Source organism: Nelusetta ayraudi, unplaced genomic scaffold (genome assembly GCF_046127955.1).
Source record: "Nelusetta ayraudi isolate G7.1 ecotype Tasmania unplaced genomic scaffold, CSIRO-AGI_Nayr_v1 ptg000011l, whole genome shotgun sequence".
NCBI lineage: Eukaryota > Metazoa > Chordata > Actinopteri > Tetraodontiformes > Monacanthidae > Nelusetta > Nelusetta ayraudi.
Genome location: NW_027466061.1, coordinates 12464311 through 12483991, shown reverse-complemented (window position 1 = coordinate 12483991; position 19681 = coordinate 12464311). Strand labels below are relative to the sequence as shown.

Below are 19681 nucleotides of genomic sequence, written 5' to 3'. Positions count from 1 at the left end.
CCGAGCAGTATGTCACGCACCACACATTTTACTGCAAGGCAAAATCACGTGACAACCTTGAATCTGTATGATATTATGACTATTAGGAAGCTTGGATAATTGTAACTCAGTTGCAAGTTCAGTATCATCAAGAATGAAAACAAGATGTGATGGCAACAGTTAGCAGGTTTTCTTGTCAAGCTTCAGCAACTGCAGCAGCAGCACGATGACGGCCGGCAATTGGCTTTGACTTCATCCAGCAGATGAAGACTGAAGAAGTCGTGGTAAACTTGTTGCCATGTTGTCGGTGGGTTCTGTCACTCCACACGACCAGGCGAGCTTCTTCTCATGTTTGTCTTGAGCTCAGTCAAGTCAATTTTAGCCTCTCATTCAGCACACAGGGAGAACAGCAACCAGAGGATTAGACGAGGGCTGCTGACTCGGCCCCTGCCGTGGCAGGAAACACAATTGGCCAAGTCCTCACTCAGGCTAATTCATGTTTATTGGGCAAGCGTGAGTGCAACTAGTTCTCAGAAGGCTAACAGTGTGTGCAAAGGCAGGGGAGGTTCCCAATAACTGGAGACAATAACGTTGGGATCCTCTGAGCAAAAAGCTTCACACACGCCTCACACACAGCCAGCCAGTCGGCCTCATTCTGAGCGAGAGAAGTAACAGAGGAAATGTTCAGATCCGTGCAAACACACACTGGTGGCCATGGATCACCTGGAGCAGACATGTTTACCTTCCCAGTCTATAGGCCACACACACACACACGCACATTGTTATTCTAGACACCAGCCCATGTAGGTCAGTGGTTGTGAATGTAAGCAGTCAGTCAGGGTAGAAAATGCACGCAGGAGTCGATACGTCTTATCTTGCTACGAGCGAAGCTGCGTCCGCTGGTTTGAATTTCATTTTTCAGCAAATCATAACCTTCATGCAATTTGCAGCAGTTGTGTGGACAGAAGAGGGGTGAAATCCTGGCTGTGTCTGCACAAGTTTGAATACACTACTTCTGCCAAGAAATAATAAGGGCCAAAAGCAATCAAAATTGCTTACATTAGCTTTTTTTGGCTAACTTTCGATGTTTTGGCACTACGCACGTGACCTTGTATTTCTAGAAATCTATGATAGAGTAGAGTAGCTGTTGCATGAATAGTTCTTGTCTGTGCATTAACAGTGATGTCTGTAACTTTTGTTATCTCTGAGATGACATCTTACATGTGCGTCCTGTCTCTGTTTGTATAGTGTCAATGGTAATATGGTATTCCTGCGATGATATATCGCATGCCCTTGTTGTTTTCTGATGCCTAAATAATATGACTGAATGTTTAATTTTATTGTTAACAACGAATGGAATTTAGCACTAAGCTAACTTTGGTATATTTACATGTTTGGACTACTCTGTATTTTGAAGATGTCCATGAATGTACACTGTCCCGTCTAAATAAACCATAAACTGAAACTGAAACTGCCTTTTCAGAAGTGCGTGCCAATACAGTGGTCAATTCATTCTCACCTTCGAAACCTCTTCAACGGCCTAAAAAAATTTGGAAAGCTTCACATTTGTGACATCAGCAAAGATCAGCTGGCTTGAGTTCAACTTTAATTTGCACCTAAAAAAAACACAAACCTACAAACACATCCCTCTAATTCCTCTGGATTAGAGGCTTTTCTGGGTTTTAGTTTTTTGAAAGGCTTTGCCTCGGTCCAGTGGTCACACCAAACTGATTGTGTCCTCCTGAGTTTTCACTTCTTCTAAATACACGGCGCATCCATTCAACGCACCATGTTGAAAGACTGACTTTCAACATTTTAGAAGAAGAGACAAAGGATACAGTTTGACTTCAGAGCCTCATTCTGATTGACCTGCAGCCACACATCCCCACCCCTTCTCTTTGTGGCCCCTGCTGTAAATTGCCCCCTCTGATTTTCTGCCTCAAGGCACATCCACACTTAAGGGACCCCATGGGGAGAGAGAGAGAGAGAGAAAGGAGAGAAAGGAAAGAACGAAGGGTGTGTGTGTGTGTGTGTGTGTGTGTGTGTGTGTGTGTGTGTGTGTGTGTGTGTGCGTGCGTGTTATTACGCAGGACAATGGCAGCCCTGTCTCGCCCACCCCCACACACAAACATGGACCAAATTAGCGCTGGGGGCCTCACAGCTGAGCAGTTTACTGACAATAGAAACAGGATAAGTGTATGCGTGTGTGTGTGTGTGTGTGTGTGTGTGTGTGTGTGTGTGTGTGTGTGTGTGTGTGTGTGTCCTGCCAACACACGTGTCAAACACAAAGCCATCCAACTGTCCACATGGCCCTGGGGAGCTGGATCACGCGAGAGGGAGGGAAGGATGGATGGACGAACAGACGGATGGACGGAAGGTGAGGGTGGAGCGGGAATACTGAATGAAAGGAAAACGGGAGGACCACGGCGTCTGAAACGTGCAGTCCCCGGGGCCAAGGGGTGAGGGGAGTTGAGACACGGCGAAGACTGAATGAGACGAGGAAAAAAAAGAGCTGAGAATCATATTCACAGATGTTTTAGGGCTGTGGAGGCCTGGAGGGGCTGATAATGAAGGAGAGGTGTTGGAGTTTCGGGAGCTTAACCTGTGTACAGAGGCCAGTGGCTAAAGGGAGGAGTGTTGGCGCGAATCTGGGAATTACAAAGACAAAAGATGTCAGGATTGTGGATTTCCACACCCTTAGTTACCCAACTGGATATTACACACACTCACTCACACACACACACACACACACACACACACACACACACACACACACACACACACACACACACACACACACACACACACACACACACACACAGGGATGAGGCAGTTTCAAAGTCACCAAATCCACTGAGCATATTCAAGTTGGAATGAGAAATAAACACAAATTCAGTGGAACTAAGTGGAAAGATATATTTTCAAGTCAGGGGGGAAAAACATAAGTTTGGCCTGTGCAGACTGCAGAATGGACCTCTGTCTCTTCACATATCAATAACATGATATGAAAACCAACAAGAAAGCCCTTTTAAATCTAAATCTCAACACTATCCCTCATCTTATTAAAAGCACCAATAAGCATGGGCAAACTACGGCCCCGGGGCCATGTGCGGCCCGTTAAGCTTTTAAATCCGGCCCGTCAAACTTGAAGAAATGATATTATTAGTAAGTGAGTAATAAAATAGCTGTACTTCATCAATTCTTTCAGTGTTTTAAGAGTGAATTTCGTAAAGAGATGAATACAGTGGGGCTTCACTGACAGATATGTTGTTGTAACTTTGCTTTTGTTCATTTTCAATTGACATTAAAGCATGTTTTCATTATGTCCCATGATACATTATTTTTTCCTATGAGGTGGCTCACCAAAACACTCCTTTCCTCTGCTCCTGCTCCGGCCCTTCTGTCACATCTTAGAACCCATTGTGGCCCACCAGTCAAAAAGTTTCCCCACCCCTGCCCCAGAAGTACAAAGTCTATGTTGAACTGAATTTGAAAATCACTCTGATGCAGAGACGAGGCTCCAAACCCCTGAGGATAATGGCGCAGAGACGCCAAGGGCCCCCAGGTCAGAGCACTCGGCTGCTCCCCCTCTGGCCAGTCCAGCAGGTAGGCTTTACCTCTGCCCCAGTGCACAATCAATGACGGTGAGTGGAGGCAGCAGGAGGGACGGCACTCATTTCCATTCAGCACAACCTTCTCCACGACTCATCCCTCTGGATGAGGAGCCTCGCTGGCCTTTCACACAGCCGTGCACATGGCCGTGTCTTCAATGAGTGTGTCACGCAGAGTGCAACACTTCCCTCTGGCACCCGACGCTATCAACCCTCTTTTTTTATTGCAGGTGGTTGAACGAAATTCCCACTTTTTGGCTGGAGGTCACGTCAGCGACGATAAGTCTGGATATTCCTGCTGGGAAGCCAAGATGGAAATGAGCAACGCCAGAGCAAATTCATCACATCCTTCTCCCCCTCCTCCACTCTCTGCTTCCTTCTTCCCTCCGTCTCTGCTCTTCCGCTTCCCTGCTCCACCTCTCCTGTATTTCTGCTCATCTAACCATCAATCAATCTCACAACTCCTCCTCCTCTTCTTCCTCGTCCTCCTCCTCCTCTCCAGCATCTGCTGGTGCGTCTGTCACTGCTGACCTCTCTTTGCCACATGCCAAGTCCTCTCCACTATCCCTCGGAGACCCTAAATCACACACGCACGCGTGCACACACACACACCCATGTCTTTTCCTTCCAAAGAGGAGTGAAGACTGATGTCAATCCCTAATTGTGGACTTCTATTACGCAACAAGATAATTTGTCAGCTAAATGTGGCGTTAAGGGCAAATTCTTCATTACAAATTGGCTCCTGGAGAACTTTCATACTGAACTTTAACGGAATTTGTCTTGATCCATCGATCCATCTTCTAAACCCACTTACCCCTGCACTCAGGGTCGCTGGGTTCTGCTGGAGCCCCTCCCTGCTGTCATGGGGTGAAGGCAGGGTGACACTCTGGACAAGAGCCAGTTCAGAAAGACAAAGACAAACAAACATACAACCGTTCACACAATGCAATTTCGAGTTTCCAATTCACCACACATGCATGATTTTGGAGTGTGGGAGGAAGCCGGGGAACCCAGAGAGAAGTCACGCAGACACAGAGAGAGGATGAAAAGTCCCCACAGAGAAAGCCTAGACCCAGGATCAAACCAACAACCTTCTTGCTGTGATGTGACAACACTGACCACAGCACCACCGTCTCACCTGGATTAATACTCGTCCCTATAGAGACACACAGCTCCTCACACATCAGCTCTCAGTGGCGTGTGGGAGCGTTTCATTTCCACCATGTAACTGGTCATTATTTGAGTATTTTGGATCACAGGGTGCCACAGCAGCCCAGACTGAGCACAGCGACTGAGTTGACAGGGTTCCTCGTTGCTGCACTGGAGAGAAACAAAGCATGGCGACAGCGGCCACACACACACACACACACACACACACACACACACACACACACACACACACAGAGACCTTGTGAGCACGGAGCAGCTGAGGGGATGTGCAGCAGATGACGGCTGGGTCAGAGAGAAGAGTGGAGGACTGAATGGAGCAGCAGCCTCATGGCAGCTTACAGCAGCTCTGTGTCCGCCTGGAAGACTGTGTGCGTGCATGAGTGCGTGCGTGTGTGTGTGTGTGTGTGTGTGTGTGTGTGTGTGTGTGTGTGTGTGTGTTGGGTGAGCAGACTGCTACTCTAATCTACTTTACTTTGGGATTAGCAGCTCTCGGCAGGTGTCACTCTCAGGTCTGTCTGTCTGTCTGTCTGTCTGTCTGTCCGTCTGTCCGTCTGTCCGGCACTCACTGTGCTCTTCTAATCTGCACTCCCCGAGTGGCAATAAAGCAAAACGAAGCCTCCATGTGATGACTGAGAGAAAGACTGGCTGCTAGAACCCTCCGGTTGCCAGTTTGGTTGCAGCCTTCCTGTCCAGACTGTGACCGGACTGTGCGTGTGTGTGTGTGTGTGTGTGTGTGTGTGTGTGTTCCCTCCTGGCTGGAACTCCTGCTCAGTTTCCTCTTTCCAAGTGCGTGTCGGCTCCACTGACAACTCTGAACTGTGGCTGCGGGTCCAGAGGAGTTGACCCTGCCATGAACCTGCCATAACGTGGCTGTGATGGGATCCAGCACCTCCCGAACTGGAGTGCAGGATAAACCGATGGACAGTACATTTTATATATAAATGCAAAGGTTGTGTAATTCCTGCCCACTAGATAAATACACAAAAAATTCTCAATACATCGAAATGAAATATGTATATATCCATTGTTTTTAACATATCACAGGTCCACATATATGATTCACTTATTCATTTTCTGACTGGCCACTTTTTTTTTTATCAGAGGCAAACACACCTAAAACACAAGCTTGAAACTTCTACCCTGGCGAGTATCACTGATCGCCACCTGGTGGCACGGTGCCGCTGCTTGAACAGTCATGTTTTTTTTTTGGTAGCTTCTTCAAACACTCCTGTGTTGACGGGATGAAACACTAGCAGAAGTGAAACTAAAGTGAAAAAAAAGAATAAAACTACATCCTCCACCGGCAGCAGCAAGCCTGGATTGGCTGCACACCCACCTCGCTGGAAACACCGTTGTGTGGCAGATGATCTGACGTTGCCATGACAACTACAGTGCAATGTACTGCCAATACACACACACACACACACACACACACACACACACACACACACACACACACACACACACACACACACACACACACACACGTAGAGACGGCCGTGGTGTTCAGGGGACAGATTTCTGTAGGCTGAAGTCCTACACAGAGGAAATCTTCTCTCAGAGGAGGATGCAGAGACAAATATAGAGACAGAGAAACAAACCTGCTCCTGTTCTGGAGCTGCTCTGTCTTTCCAGAATTTCCCACTACATTATCCACTTCCCCGCAGTCTCCCCTGTTTATATCAGTCTGAAATGAGAGGTTTGTCTCATTTCCATGCCAATATATTCTAATTTCACCTAAATTCAGGCCATTTACTGATCCAGATTGAACAACCAAAAGTCACTAACTTCATTTCAAAACTCTTTGACTTTTCCCAAGTAGCTAAGGACCTCCACAAACTATTCATGTCATTTCACAAAACCCAAATATGCCAAGTATGCAACTCTGAGACACATCAGACGACACTTTGAAGCAGACGCTGTCTGTCATTTTCAGCCTGAATAGCCAGAATGATTAATTCATTGATTAGATGAATCAAGCTGACAAAAAAAATGCAGTTTTCTTTTTGTCTGCACCGCTTGCTAGCTGTCACATACAAACGTACGCACACACACAGGCACGCACCCTCTCTGAGTTGGCCCGACGCACTTGCGCACGCTCTCCGGTTTCACCGCCGCCTCCTGTTGCTTTGACTAATTCAGGGCGAAGCCTCAGATCTGTTACGGACTCAGACGCCGCCGGCAGGAAAAACAGCAACCCACTGAATCGAGGCGACGCTCTTTCTGATGGCCCTCCGCTGCACGTCGACACCGACTGCCCGCCGACGTCTGAAACCAACGGCACCTGTTGTTTCAAAGGGCTGCGGGGAGGAAGATGGCAAACAGCTGCCTCGCATCCTGTCAATGTCTTCAGCGTCTGTCTACATCAGCCATTGACAGCGTCTTGGACCCTTGTGCACACACACACACACACACACACACACACACACACACACACACACACACACACACACACACACACACACACACACACACACACACACACAGAGGGACATCCAGAAGAGTGATGACGAGTGAATGAGTGAATGAGTAAATACATTACTCATTAGTGGATTACGGCGCTGCATATTGTGCGAACCTGTTGCCTGACTGCGGTTCCTTTACCAACATTTTGCTTTTACACATCGTTGACATTCTCACTCTGCCACCCATTTCTCTCTGCTCCACTGTGATCGTAATGCCTTGCTGACCTCCTTCCTCCTGTCTCTCTATCTTTCTCTCTTTCGCTCCCCTCACACACACTCACTGGTTCACGCCGAATCACTCAGGTTAAGTCGCTGGCGTCAGTCACAGTGGAAGGCGATCACTTACGACGGAAACACAATCCAAGAGCGGACTGATGAAGGAGAGGACAGACATGCACTCGTCTCTATCAACTCATCAATCGATACATCCGACGTCACTGTGCCAACAGAAGGATAAAAAGTTTCCAACAAATTGCATTTCAGAAGGGCAACATGTTTGTGCGTGATTGTGGGGGGGGGAAAGCGTGTCAACGCAACACGTAAGAGAACATCAAACACAGTGTCATCATAGCTGCACATCAGGTGCACAGCTTCTTCAGTTACGGGGCACCCACAAAGCCAACACACACACACACACACACACACACGCACACACAAAACTGTTTTGGGACAAGATGAATGTAATCACAACATCTCACAGCACAACCTGCAGAATTGACATGAATAGGGCAAAAACCAAAGAAGTTTAAAAAAAAAGAAAAGAAAAAGTAAAAAAGAAAAGAGTTTTTTTTTTTTTTAAATGCCTTCCCTCAGAGGTGACAGCAAGATGCATCTGGTTTCATAAATCTTCATTTTTCTCAAAAAGTACAAAAGAGTCAAAAGAGACAAAATTCAGGAACTCAGCCGCAGGTATAGAGAGAAAGTGATGCCTGCATTATGACTCAGTTCTAACTGCAGCCTGCTGTAGAGTTCTTCATACCTGCCGAGAGTTACATTCACATTGTGGGATTCTGCAACGCTGTAGTAAAGCATGCGCCACTATTAGTTATTTATGGACACTTTATGGTTTAAACTAAACTGTTTCTGGCCGGTGTGTTGTGCACCTCAGAGTTGACACAGACGCATCTGTCACTCAGCTGTTTTATGAGAGGCGTGCACGCACCTCTTGGCAGAATCACTCCAGCAGAGAAATGCATGCACCTGTCGTTGCTATGTTTCTGACACTTTCTAGTGAAAAGCTGTTTATGGCTGGTATTTTCTGCACCTCTGACAGGAGGCAGAACGTTTGACACATCTATCGCTCGGCTGGTACAGAAAAAGGGTGTATATGTTGCTATACAGTGATCGGCGGGGCCCCCGAGGGGGGCATGCAAATCTCGGCAGGCATGCAGAACTCAGCATGACACCGGCTGCTGCCGAGGGACTCAGTAAGAGGTGCAGTGAAAGGCTTGTTTTCCTTCAGCATCTATGGCCGGTGAGCATACGCCACTTTCAGTTTCCTGTCAATTCGACAGCCAGCCTGGAAATATTCAACAAACTGCTGGCCTTTCTTCTTCTTTTTCTTCTTCCTCTTCTTCTTACTGCAGGTTCATAAATGTCTGCTCGTTGCGGCACAGGAAAAAATGTTGAAAAGGTCGACATCACACTCACAAGCTCCGACAACAAGGACCCTTGACAGGTTTCGTTTGCTTCTCAGCAAAATATGCGGCACAAAAAAAAGAAATCATGCGTCAGATGTAGATATAAATCCCCAACACCTCCATCTGTCTGTTTGCCAACAACACAACTTACACACATAAATATTCATAAACACGCAGTTGCCAAGGGTTGCTTTAGAAGCCCACCAAGCGCGGCAACCTTCTGGAGCTATGCAGCTGGCTAGCTAGCTAGTTAGCCGCAGACCACATCTCTCACATGGCTCAGACACTCCAGCCAGCTGAAGCCTTTAATACAGTGGCGTCAACAAGCGGGTTTGCCTTTGATTGCGGCTTTCATTATCATACCAGCGCGCTTGCGTCATCGTCTGTGGCTGTGACACACACACACACACACACACACACACACACACACACACACACACACACACACACACACACACACACACACACACACACACACACACACACACACACACACACGAGGTCTGAGGTCTGATCGGTGGAATCGAACCAACGACGCAACTTCCCATCTGCCTCCTGAGAGGTTGGTGATGTGGAGGCAGTCAGAGTTGAGTCATGGAGTCCAGGAAATGAGTTGGGTTTCACCGTCTGGACACTTGATGTTTCATCTTATTCACACCTCATTTTTCTAACCCACCTGGTCCAGGATGATTAAGGCGACATGGAAGAAAAGTCACTCCCAGCAACAAGCAGATGTGTCATGTATCCACGCAGTTTGTCATCATTATTGTCCCTGATGTTCAAATTAAATAGGAATTTACGGTCTTCACCTTATCAAAATGACTGGATGAGATTGGCTGATGGAGACCTATTTAAAGAGTTTGGTCTCTGACAAACCAGCCAGAGCCAGCAACGGCAACTTCACAATCAACTCCTTACAAAGTCAAGTTAGAAAAAGCCTGGAGGCAAAGCAGCTCCAATCGCTGCGTTTTATTAACAAGTTCAGTCGATTTTTATCTCCTTGCCTCTTGAATTACACTCTGTGCCGCCGGCTTAGTTTAGGCATTAAAATGTCAAAGCCACTTGCTGATGCGCTGCCTCATCAGCTTTGATGTTCCGGCCACTGCCAGCAGCATCCACTGGCAGAAAAGTGATGACGCCCCCTAGTGGTTTCAGTAACTTTGTACGAACTCGCAAGAAACAAATCCGATCTTGCCTTAACAGGGACAATACGCGGGAAATTTCCCCACATCAGTTACTCAACCCCTTATCATTGAAGTCCCTGGTGGCATCTTCTAGTCTGCACAGAGGATGAGACACATGCCAGACATGTGGAGGCTGCAAACTGGGGAAAAGCTTCAGATCCATCTCAGAATGAGTCAATCCAAATCTAAATGCTCGTCATTAAAAATTAACTAAACTGCTCGTCCTCGAGTTTGTTGGACATAAATCCTCCGATCAACTCCCGATGCAGGAGCAGCTGTTTAAACCGTCCTCGTCTTGAACAATAAATCACACGATTGCGATCAATTTGATCTCTGAAGGCCGGTGCAGCTCGGAGTGCAGCCGTGAAAATGTGTCCCAGGGGGAGGAGAGATGGGGGAGTCATGGAAATGGTCTTTAAATCATCATCGAAGCAGAGTCGTTTAAAATCAGACTCTCAGGCCGCGTCGTGATGATGCAGCCGCAACAATAACGCCTCGTGAGTGAATATATCCTGCCTCCTGCGCTGAAACCCACCCTGCCTGTTTCTCACCTCTACAGAACCACACTCTCTGACAAACACGCTGCTCAGGCCTCTCATCCCGCACCCACGTCTCCGCATGCACACCTCCATCCTCTCTTCTCGCCGTATCAACTCCATCCTGCCTTCCAGTCTGAAGTGACTCATTACGGATCGCGTCTCTCCTTGGAGAAGGCACAATACCTCACCCCCCCCCCCCCCGCCCCCCACCACCACCACGGTGTCTGTCACATCCCTCGTCTCCTTCACTTCTCTCCTTTCTGCCCTCTCTCCTGCCGACGAGCGCGACTCCTCCCGCCTGTCAGCAGCATCCGTGATAAAGTCAACGAGTCACATTCGACTTTTGACGGCCCGCTTTGACATAGCGTGACATGACACCAGAGGGGAAAGCCATCCTCAGACACACACACACATTGACTTTGACTTGCATCCATCGTCAGCTTCACTATAAAGCAACAATGAGCAGCAGAAGGAACCAGCTGCAACCCACAAAGCAGCTGCGCTATTGTGATCTCCCTGCTGGGTGTGTGTGTGTGTGTGTGTGTGTGTGTGTGTGTGTGTGTGTGTGTGTGTGTGTGTGTGTGTGTGTTTGTTTTGCGCCTTCTCTGCATGCCGATATTAAACTCTCACTCCCAGATTAAAGGCTTTTGATGATTCTCTGGCCATCTTCCTTCTTTTTTTAAACTGTGTTGGAGGTGCAGAGCTGGTGTGAAAGCCTGTCTCCATAATTGGGGCAGAGCAGCCACACATGGGTCTCCCCTGACGCTTCCCCTCCAAGACCTAAATATTCATGAGACTTTAAATGTGTTCATAAGCTCTGTAATTATGGCAGGGTTGGAAAAAAACAGAGGGCAGAGAGACAAAGAGGAGAAATGAGAGAGCAGGATGAGAAAGCCATCACACTTTTCAAACAGGAGTCTGAGTGTCACCGCATCCCACGTCCTGATTGACTTTACCTGATGTGACCACAAGCAGCAGCTATTACTGAACCTTTCCGGCTTATAACTGCATGATTTTGATCACCAGAACCTCATCAAAGTGTTATTTCTATAAAAGCAAAACTCATTGGATGCAAAAGAGGTGTGAGACGACCCGCAGAGATCTCGTATAGTGTATGAGTGACATTGTGAAGTCATTCAATATCAGGCGAGTGCATGCGTGGATTCCCCTCTTGGCAGCTGTGGCAGCGTCCAGAGGAGCAGGAATCAATGCAAAGCTGTGACACCGTTTGTTCTGCTGATGATGACTTCAGAGACGCGGCGCTCCCAGCTGATTTGGACTTCTGCCATGCAGAGTGGAGCAAAAAAACCCAAAACAACCAAATATCTACTCTGGAATGCAAATAACTGACCTCATCTGACTTTGGCGACTCATCGTCGTGAGCAGCCTTTAAAGGACTGAGAACAGCACCACGCCGCAGACAGTCTCCCCTCGAGTGAACTCATGATGTCTCACAATGTGCACAGAAGAAAAAAAGAAAAGAAAACAAAGCAATGCTAGCCTACGGCTGCCCTCAATACCAGTTCTGGAGCTTTGAAGTTTCAGCAAGCATGAGCCATAAATTATACCGTCGAGAGGAGAGACAGCAGCCTGCGTCTCTGCCTCCACCGTCCTTAAAGTCAACTGGACAGGCGGACAAGGTCGAGCGGTCGGCGTCGAGGTCGGATGCTCGAGCTCGTCACAGCTCCGAGCCTGTGGGAGCGCGTGCCAAATAAGAATCACTCCCTGGCTGCTTTTTTTTTCTTTTTTTTCTTTTTTTTTAAAGTGGCAAGCCGTTAAAACTGCTCAGACACCGTAGACGAGCTCCATTTCTCGCCCTTTATCAGCCTTTTGGCTGCGGCAAAATGCGACGTCTCCTTCCTTTGAATGTCAATTTGGAGTTTCACTTCTGTGGCAACGGAAAAAAGCTGCAGGAGCTCAAAGAATTCAGCCTGGCTATGTTGAAAGCCGTTGGCGTGAAAATAATTGAACTTGGGAAATCATAACCTTCAGCATAAAATGGAGCGCACCTCACCAGATGCTGCACGCATGAGCTTTAGATGCCACTAATAACTTTCACAATTCAATGCTCCCATCAGTCCATCTGACATTCCAAAGGCTTGTGATGCCATTTGTGATCTAACGACCATCTACTTTTAAGCTACTTTGTCCATAACTGAGTTGCTAAGCTGCCATTAGCAAACATAACTGAATAGCTCTTCATCCCATTACTCTAAAGAAAAGAAAAACAGCAACTGCACCCAACCTGTGTTCTGGCAAACCTAACTTAATTTTGCTTGCTGTATGTACAAGAAGTGAAAATGTCATAATGTGTTGTTGTAAAGTGTTGGTTTTGCTGCGGCCACAAGATGCCTCCCGGTTAATTTTAGAATTCAAACAGCAAATGGAGAACATCTAATACAAATAGATACATTTTGGGGCAATAAAATGCAAGCTTGAAATAAAAATGTATTATTGTCATTATTCTGGCAATTAGAAAAATACATTTTTCTGTCTTCTGTGAAAACACTTTCACATCTACAGCATGACAATATTGAGTTGCACGACAACCTTCCCAGAATGACAAGACACCGCTGAGTGGGAAGTGTATTTAGAAATATTGCCATTTTTGGCAAAAGTTTTGAGCAAATTCATTGTAGAACCCCACCAGTTAAAAGAAAATGTGCTGTCAGCAAAAAAACACATAAATAATAGATGTTGACAACGTTTCCCAGATTTTGGTCTGATGAAAATGTCTCTCGTTCATTTCTCTTTGCTTGGATGTGGAATGAGGAGAAGTCCTCTCAGCAGCGGCGCAGGAACCACTGAATGTTTTGCAGCGTAATTGCTTATGACATTTCTATGCAAACTAGTTCTGGATCTGCCAGCTTTAAAATATGCCCCTCCTTCCCCCCAAAATGTTAAACCCCTCTATACAACAAGTCTCTTGTTATGGTTTTTAAAAAAAGTTCATTAACCTCTTTAAAGTCCACACTAAGAAGAAAGCTATGAAAAATGTATTTATTTGGTTTCAACTTTTCAGTAGGAAACAAGAACTCAACATGTGCTTGACCAAATGGTTGAGTAGAACGTTAATGAGAGTTAATGTAGTGAGATCATGTTCAATGGCAAATTATTAGTCATAGCAGGGCTGTTTAATGCCCACTTTTCTGGGTTAAGCTAATGTAAGCTGGTCAAAAAGCATTAAGTAACTGCACAGCATCCACCCTCACTATGTCCTCCGCCAACTCTGGGCTGAAAATCAAATTAGCAGCAACACAAAACCATTTTACCTGACGTAACGAAACACTTAACCGTAATTGTGCCACCTGCTCATATTTTGCTGCTCACCCCAAAAGAATAAAATGGAATCTAAATGAGACCTTAACCTCCTGGCTCGGTCTCCTACAAGCGTCACACGCCGGGTTCATTCCGTTCCTTTTAAAGCCCGAGGACAAATCATTTAATATTAGTGCGGATATGATGTGTGGTATGAGTGCTGTCTGCTCTATTTTTAGCCTCCTAAGTGTAGTTGGAGAAGCCAGGCAGGATTCCTGTTACAAAACGCCGCTGCCAGAGAAGATACAGGGGAAGAGCTCCGAGCCTTCAAAGAGAGGCTCCAACAGAAAGTCCCATTGTCTCTCCCCTTAGTTTGGGCTTATCAAGGGATATCAACGTATAAACCTCTTCAGTCATCACTGTCTGACGCCACCTGCCCTCTTACTGTTACATCAGTGTTTGCATTCCAGGATGAGTCAGTGTTGACGTTGTCCTGGCGGAGGAGCCACCCGATCGTCTCCTGAGTGGACGCCGATCCAGAAACACGCCATTATTGACGGATAAGAACGCAGCTCTGACACACTTAATGAAAAAGGAACGCTTTAATGGCACCGAGGGGCAGATGAGCAAGAACACAGACAAAGACAGGTAGACACAGGTCAAATACAGCCACTTTGAGCACAATTTACTGCAATAAGCAGTCGCCCACTAAAAGCGGCCGAGTCCCCCTGTTGCCCGACTTTCCCTTCAGTTAGTGACTGTGAGCCACAGCCCTCGCCAAAGCAACCTGAGGAGAGTCACACAGGATGACGGCCAGATGACGAACGGCGGCCACCTCCTGGCGCATCAATGAGCGAGCGGTAAATCCTGTGGCAGCGTCGGTGTGACTCCGTCTCATTGAACTGGGCAGGAAATGGCGCTCCTGCTTGAGTTATCCTGCCATTATGATGACCCACATGAGTCACCAGCTGGGAAAAGCACCCAGCCTGGACATAATCGGACAGCGAGCACCTGTCAAGGGCAGGAGGAGCATCAACTTCCTGTTTGCCCACCCTCAACAGCAGCTAATGTTGTTGACCTGCGCATGAAAACGCTGTTGTTTTCCCCTTTTCCTTTTTTCATCTTTCCTCTGAGTGACATCCGCATATTTGAATGTGCGTGTGAGTGGCTGTGCACGTGTGTGCCTTTCGGTGAGCTCAGCAGTCCTGGACTGACTTGACAAAAGGCCGGCGAATGTAAATTGCGCTCCCGCTCCATCTGCCAGTCAAGGATGCATAAATTTTACGCAGCCGTCCAAGGGCAGCGGAGACGTGATGGACGGATGGAAAGTTACACAGAAGGACAGAGAGACGGACCGGCAGCCACACCAGGACATAACCCTCCATCCATCCCTCAATCTGTCCATCCATCCATCAATGCGTCTATGGCCAAGCTAGCGGCTCTCTGGGGGAGGCACCGACACATCTGAGCACTGAGACTGATGCAAACAAGAGGAAAAGCCATTAAGCGGCTGACTGGTTAATTGGCGAAGTGATTAATCAGGCATATTTGAGAGTGTTTTGACATACAGTAATTAGCAGCTGACACCTGAACTGTACTCGTGAGGCCTGAATTCAAGAAAGAAAATCAACATGTTAGCCTACAAATGTTTACAACGCAGGTCAACATGGAAACCAAACGCTCTTTCCTGAGTGCTCTCACAGCTGTTCACTTATTTCACCCAATTTCTGACCTTTAACCCCTGATTTACATACATGGAGACAATGTGCACTTTTTTTTAAAAAAAAACACGTTTTCATTAGTTCATTATCTGACACTCAATTAAGTACCCATAGCTCCTGCCTTGTTCTCAACAAGAGCTGCTGAATGGTCATGACAAACACAAGGACCAGGTCAGAACAGTTCAGACTGGAGCTGTTAAAGACAGATGTATCAGCACCGTGCCAATCGAACTGCCTTGCAATGTGTTTGTGTTTAAATATTACTAGAAAATTAAGTATCCACAAAATAAGCACTGCTACTTACATTTTCACACATCTGTGCTGCCATGTATGTTTTTGATAATGTACTTCTAAAACAAAACCAAAAACCAAACCAACGTTATGTCATGGCTCTCACCAACTATATCCTTGTGTGCATACCATGAATTTGTAGCTCTAATTTTTCTCATCAATAAAACATTTTGCTCTCTCACAAAAACAAGCTGCTCAGTGTGGAGAAGAAGAAAGTCAACATACAATAATACCTCTGGACATTTTTCCACAAACGCCGACATTCCTCGGAATGTGTATGAAAAACATCAGCGGTCCCTACTCGGTTCCATGCAAGGAAGAAAGCACCAATTTGCACTCTGTGCTAAAATAAACGGAACCGTCTCTCTAAAGCTTTGCAGGTTTCAGATCTTTTAAGTTTCCTGTGAGAGCCCCACTTCCTGTGGCACTCTGCTCAGGCACATAACAAGCGTTGTGGGAGAGGTGAGGAAGCGCCGCAATTAAAAATAATGATGGCTGATAGAGAGCAGCTCGTTAAAAGGAGCACAAATGTCAGTTTGTCTCGTGTCACTGCGAGATGAGCCTGGTGGTCACACACCGGCCACTAGACAGGATTTTTGAACATCTTTAAATGGGAATTCTAGCATCAGCTGCACGGTTTTGGGCGGGGATTACTCCAGAGTTACACATGCAGAAGGTCCAGTGAGGCTTTTGCTAATCTACACCCAACCTCGGGCATTACGATCCCCGTTTAAATAGCAATGACATCATGTGATAAGAGTTTGAAAACCCTTATCTGACCCTGAGAGCCGAATCCCATCTGTGTTTCTGCTCACACCGCCTCATAATGCTGCTTATTAGTCCCTGTGGCAGGATTAGAGCAACTGGGTTTTTTTTTTTTTTTAAAGAAAAAAGAAGGGGAGCACTGAGCATGAAGTAAAGACAGAAAGAAAACCGATTAAGAGAAAAATATGCAAAGAATGTACAACATGACCAGAAAAGGGCCACGTTTTAGGGGGGAAATGTGTGTTTTACGATTAAAAAAAAAAAATGCTCAGATAAGCTAAAAAAAAAAAAAAAAAAAAAAGATACCTGTCGTATTAGAGTGCTGAAAGCTTTGGAAATTTTACATTTACAGCCCCGAGGGAAGTTACAGCTGCAGTCCAGGCGTCAGCACAAAAAGTGGAACAAAACGACATGAAGAGACAGGAACCATTAACTGTGTCAAAGAGGTGAGAGGGAAGAAGAAGCTGTGAGAAAAGAAGAGAAAAAAAATGTGGGTGGTTTTCGGAGTTAGCGTGAGGAGAAAGGTGAGTTAACAACAGTTTTGCAGCGAACAACTGGCCAGTTGCGACAGATGAATGAACCGTTGTCGACATCACAATTGCTCTTTCCTTCCTTCCTTTCCTGATCCATCTCTCCATTCCAACCCGCAACCCTCCTCCCGTATCTGACAGCTCATCCATCACCGGGAAGATCACCCAGCCCATCTATTACCTGCTGGCACGCCGAGTAAAACAACACGTCACCTGTCACACGTGACGGAGAACTTGCCGTTTACTGGCTCCTGCTGCCACTCTTCATTTTTCTTAAATCTTTCTCTCCCTACCACTGTTCTCCTCGTCGTCCTCTTATCCATGCTTTCTTTCTTCTCATCCATCCAGCTCTCCTCTCCTCACTCCGCTGCCCCCTTGACCACCTGTTCTCATGTTCCTCGTCCTTGCCCTCTGACCCGTCGCAGCCTTTCAATCTGTGAGGTGTTGCCACAAAAGCAACTGATTATTTCAACTGTCAGAACACAGAGAAATCCAATCCAGGCAATGTCTCTGTAATACAGGCAACCAAATGATCCATTGGAGAAAAAAATCTAAAAAATATTTCTGGAAAAATTACTGTGATGAAATAGTCAGTGAAAAAAAATAAAAATGCATGTAATATTCATAATCTCATAAATTAGCTGTCACATTCATTTGGCTCTCAGTGAGTTAATGCCATTACAGTTAGACATAATTTGGTGCAATACCAGCCAGTGCCAATGAAGATGTGAGCGTGAGTGTGACACCTACTGACGAGGAGGTACAAGTGCGGTCTATTTTGCGGTTCAACGCAAAAATGTACACACTTTTATAACTAAATAAAAAGATAAAATAATCAATGTTTTTCAGTGCCGAGCAACAGTGAACCATTAACAAGACATATTCCATTAGAAGTATCCACTAATCGTTAATTATAACAAACCAGTTGAAATTAAAGTATACATACATTATATGCTGGGTGATGATTTAGCAAAGCTTTGCATCCTGGTATGTAGGAGAAAACATGACAACTGAGGTGGTGGAGCAACAGAAGTACAATGTGAGAGAAAACACACACACACACACACACACACACACACACACACACACACACACACACACACACACAGGTATGCTGTGTCAGTGATTCTGATGCGATTGTTGCGAGAAGTTACAGCAAAAGCACATAAAATAGCGTCTCACACCGAAGATTCAAAAGCTCAAGATTTCAATAACAACAGCGATGTGATCCAGACACCAGCCGCGTGTTTCAAAGGAAAGTAAACATCACCAGGTAGCGGCGCTCAGTTTCTCCAGTGTAAACACAGAAACACTTACAGGGCAGAAATTCCCCGCCGCCAGGCGTCACTTTGATTCCGAGCGATTCTCCACATGAGAAGCGGAGGAGGACCCGGAGTTCCGTGTCTTCTTCTCCGCTGGAAACAGCCGCTAATATTCCAGCGTCGCTACATGTGTCTCTCCGCCGCTGCGGTTCCTTCTTTGTTGCGCTGTGCAGCGGCAGGCAGCAGCTCAGCGCATCCAGGCGGCCAGCAGCTGCCTTGTATCGGGATTCCATCGACTTCGCAACGCCGACGCTGATTGGTCGTTCCCGAAACCACGCACCTTAAAGCTCTCGAATGATTGGTTCAGTCCAGAACGGTGCATTCAATGTCTGATCACAATTTTAGTTAAAATTAGACAACTACACCAAAATAGCTCAAATCTTGAGGATATTTTTTGAATATGACGAAACAAAGACAATCTTTTGATGGATGTTAGAATTTTAGTTTGTATTATTAAGTGGTTTATTGCTGGGAGAAAGAGCCACACTGACTCAATAACTTCAATAACTTCTTCTCGCGATATTTGATTTTCTAAAAAATAATCCCTAACATACAATGTGCACATCTCTTTATGCTTTCATGATTTTTAATCCTCGTTTGAAAGTCTGAATATTGACAAACATATGTTGATTTCTGATTAACTTTGAAAACCATTTACTCTGCGGTCAGTAATAAGACGGCATTAACGAAATGAATTGCCCTGATTCCTACAGCACCTGAATGTTCCAACATATCCACGCTTTATTTTCCTGCCGTTTGGAATCTTGTGTATTATGGCTGAATATTGTTACAACAAACGAGCGAGTCGTGAAGTGATGAGACACTTCCAGATGAGCGGAGTCCTACTGCTGTGAAATCACAATTGGTGTTTTTCTTTGTTGTTGTTGTTTGTTTGTTTGTTTGTTTGTTTTTGCTCAAATTGAGGTCGCACCATAATGTGCATCGAACGTTAGCAGGGACACTTAGTGCTGTGTAAGCAACATGGCTGCACCAGTTAATCAATACAAAGGTCCGTGGTCATTTTAAAATAGAAAATAACACGTTTGGATGGATTATTTCAGCATCCGCATCCTCCACACTTATTGATTCATCCTTTTGTTAATAATATAAGGAAGGGAAAGCAAAGGAATTGAAAACCAAGTGTCCAGACCGGTTAAGGTGTAAATGTATGTGGTCTCTCGTGTGTGCCATAGAAGCCCAGTTTTT

General features: G+C 46.0%; 1 protein-coding gene across 1 annotated transcript in view; it reads right to left on the bottom strand.

Annotated features, from left to right (window-relative positions):
- LOC142885010 (SPRY domain-containing SOCS box protein 4-like) overlaps nt 1–18683 on the bottom strand; it is a 51375-nt gene extending 32692 nt beyond the window's left edge. The window contains exon 1 of the mRNA XM_076021083.1: nt 18471–18683. The gene's annotated coding sequence lies outside the window, so the exon portion shown is untranslated. The remainder of the gene's footprint in view (nt 1–18470) is intronic.
- Nucleotides 18684–19681: the final 998 nt, after the last annotated feature.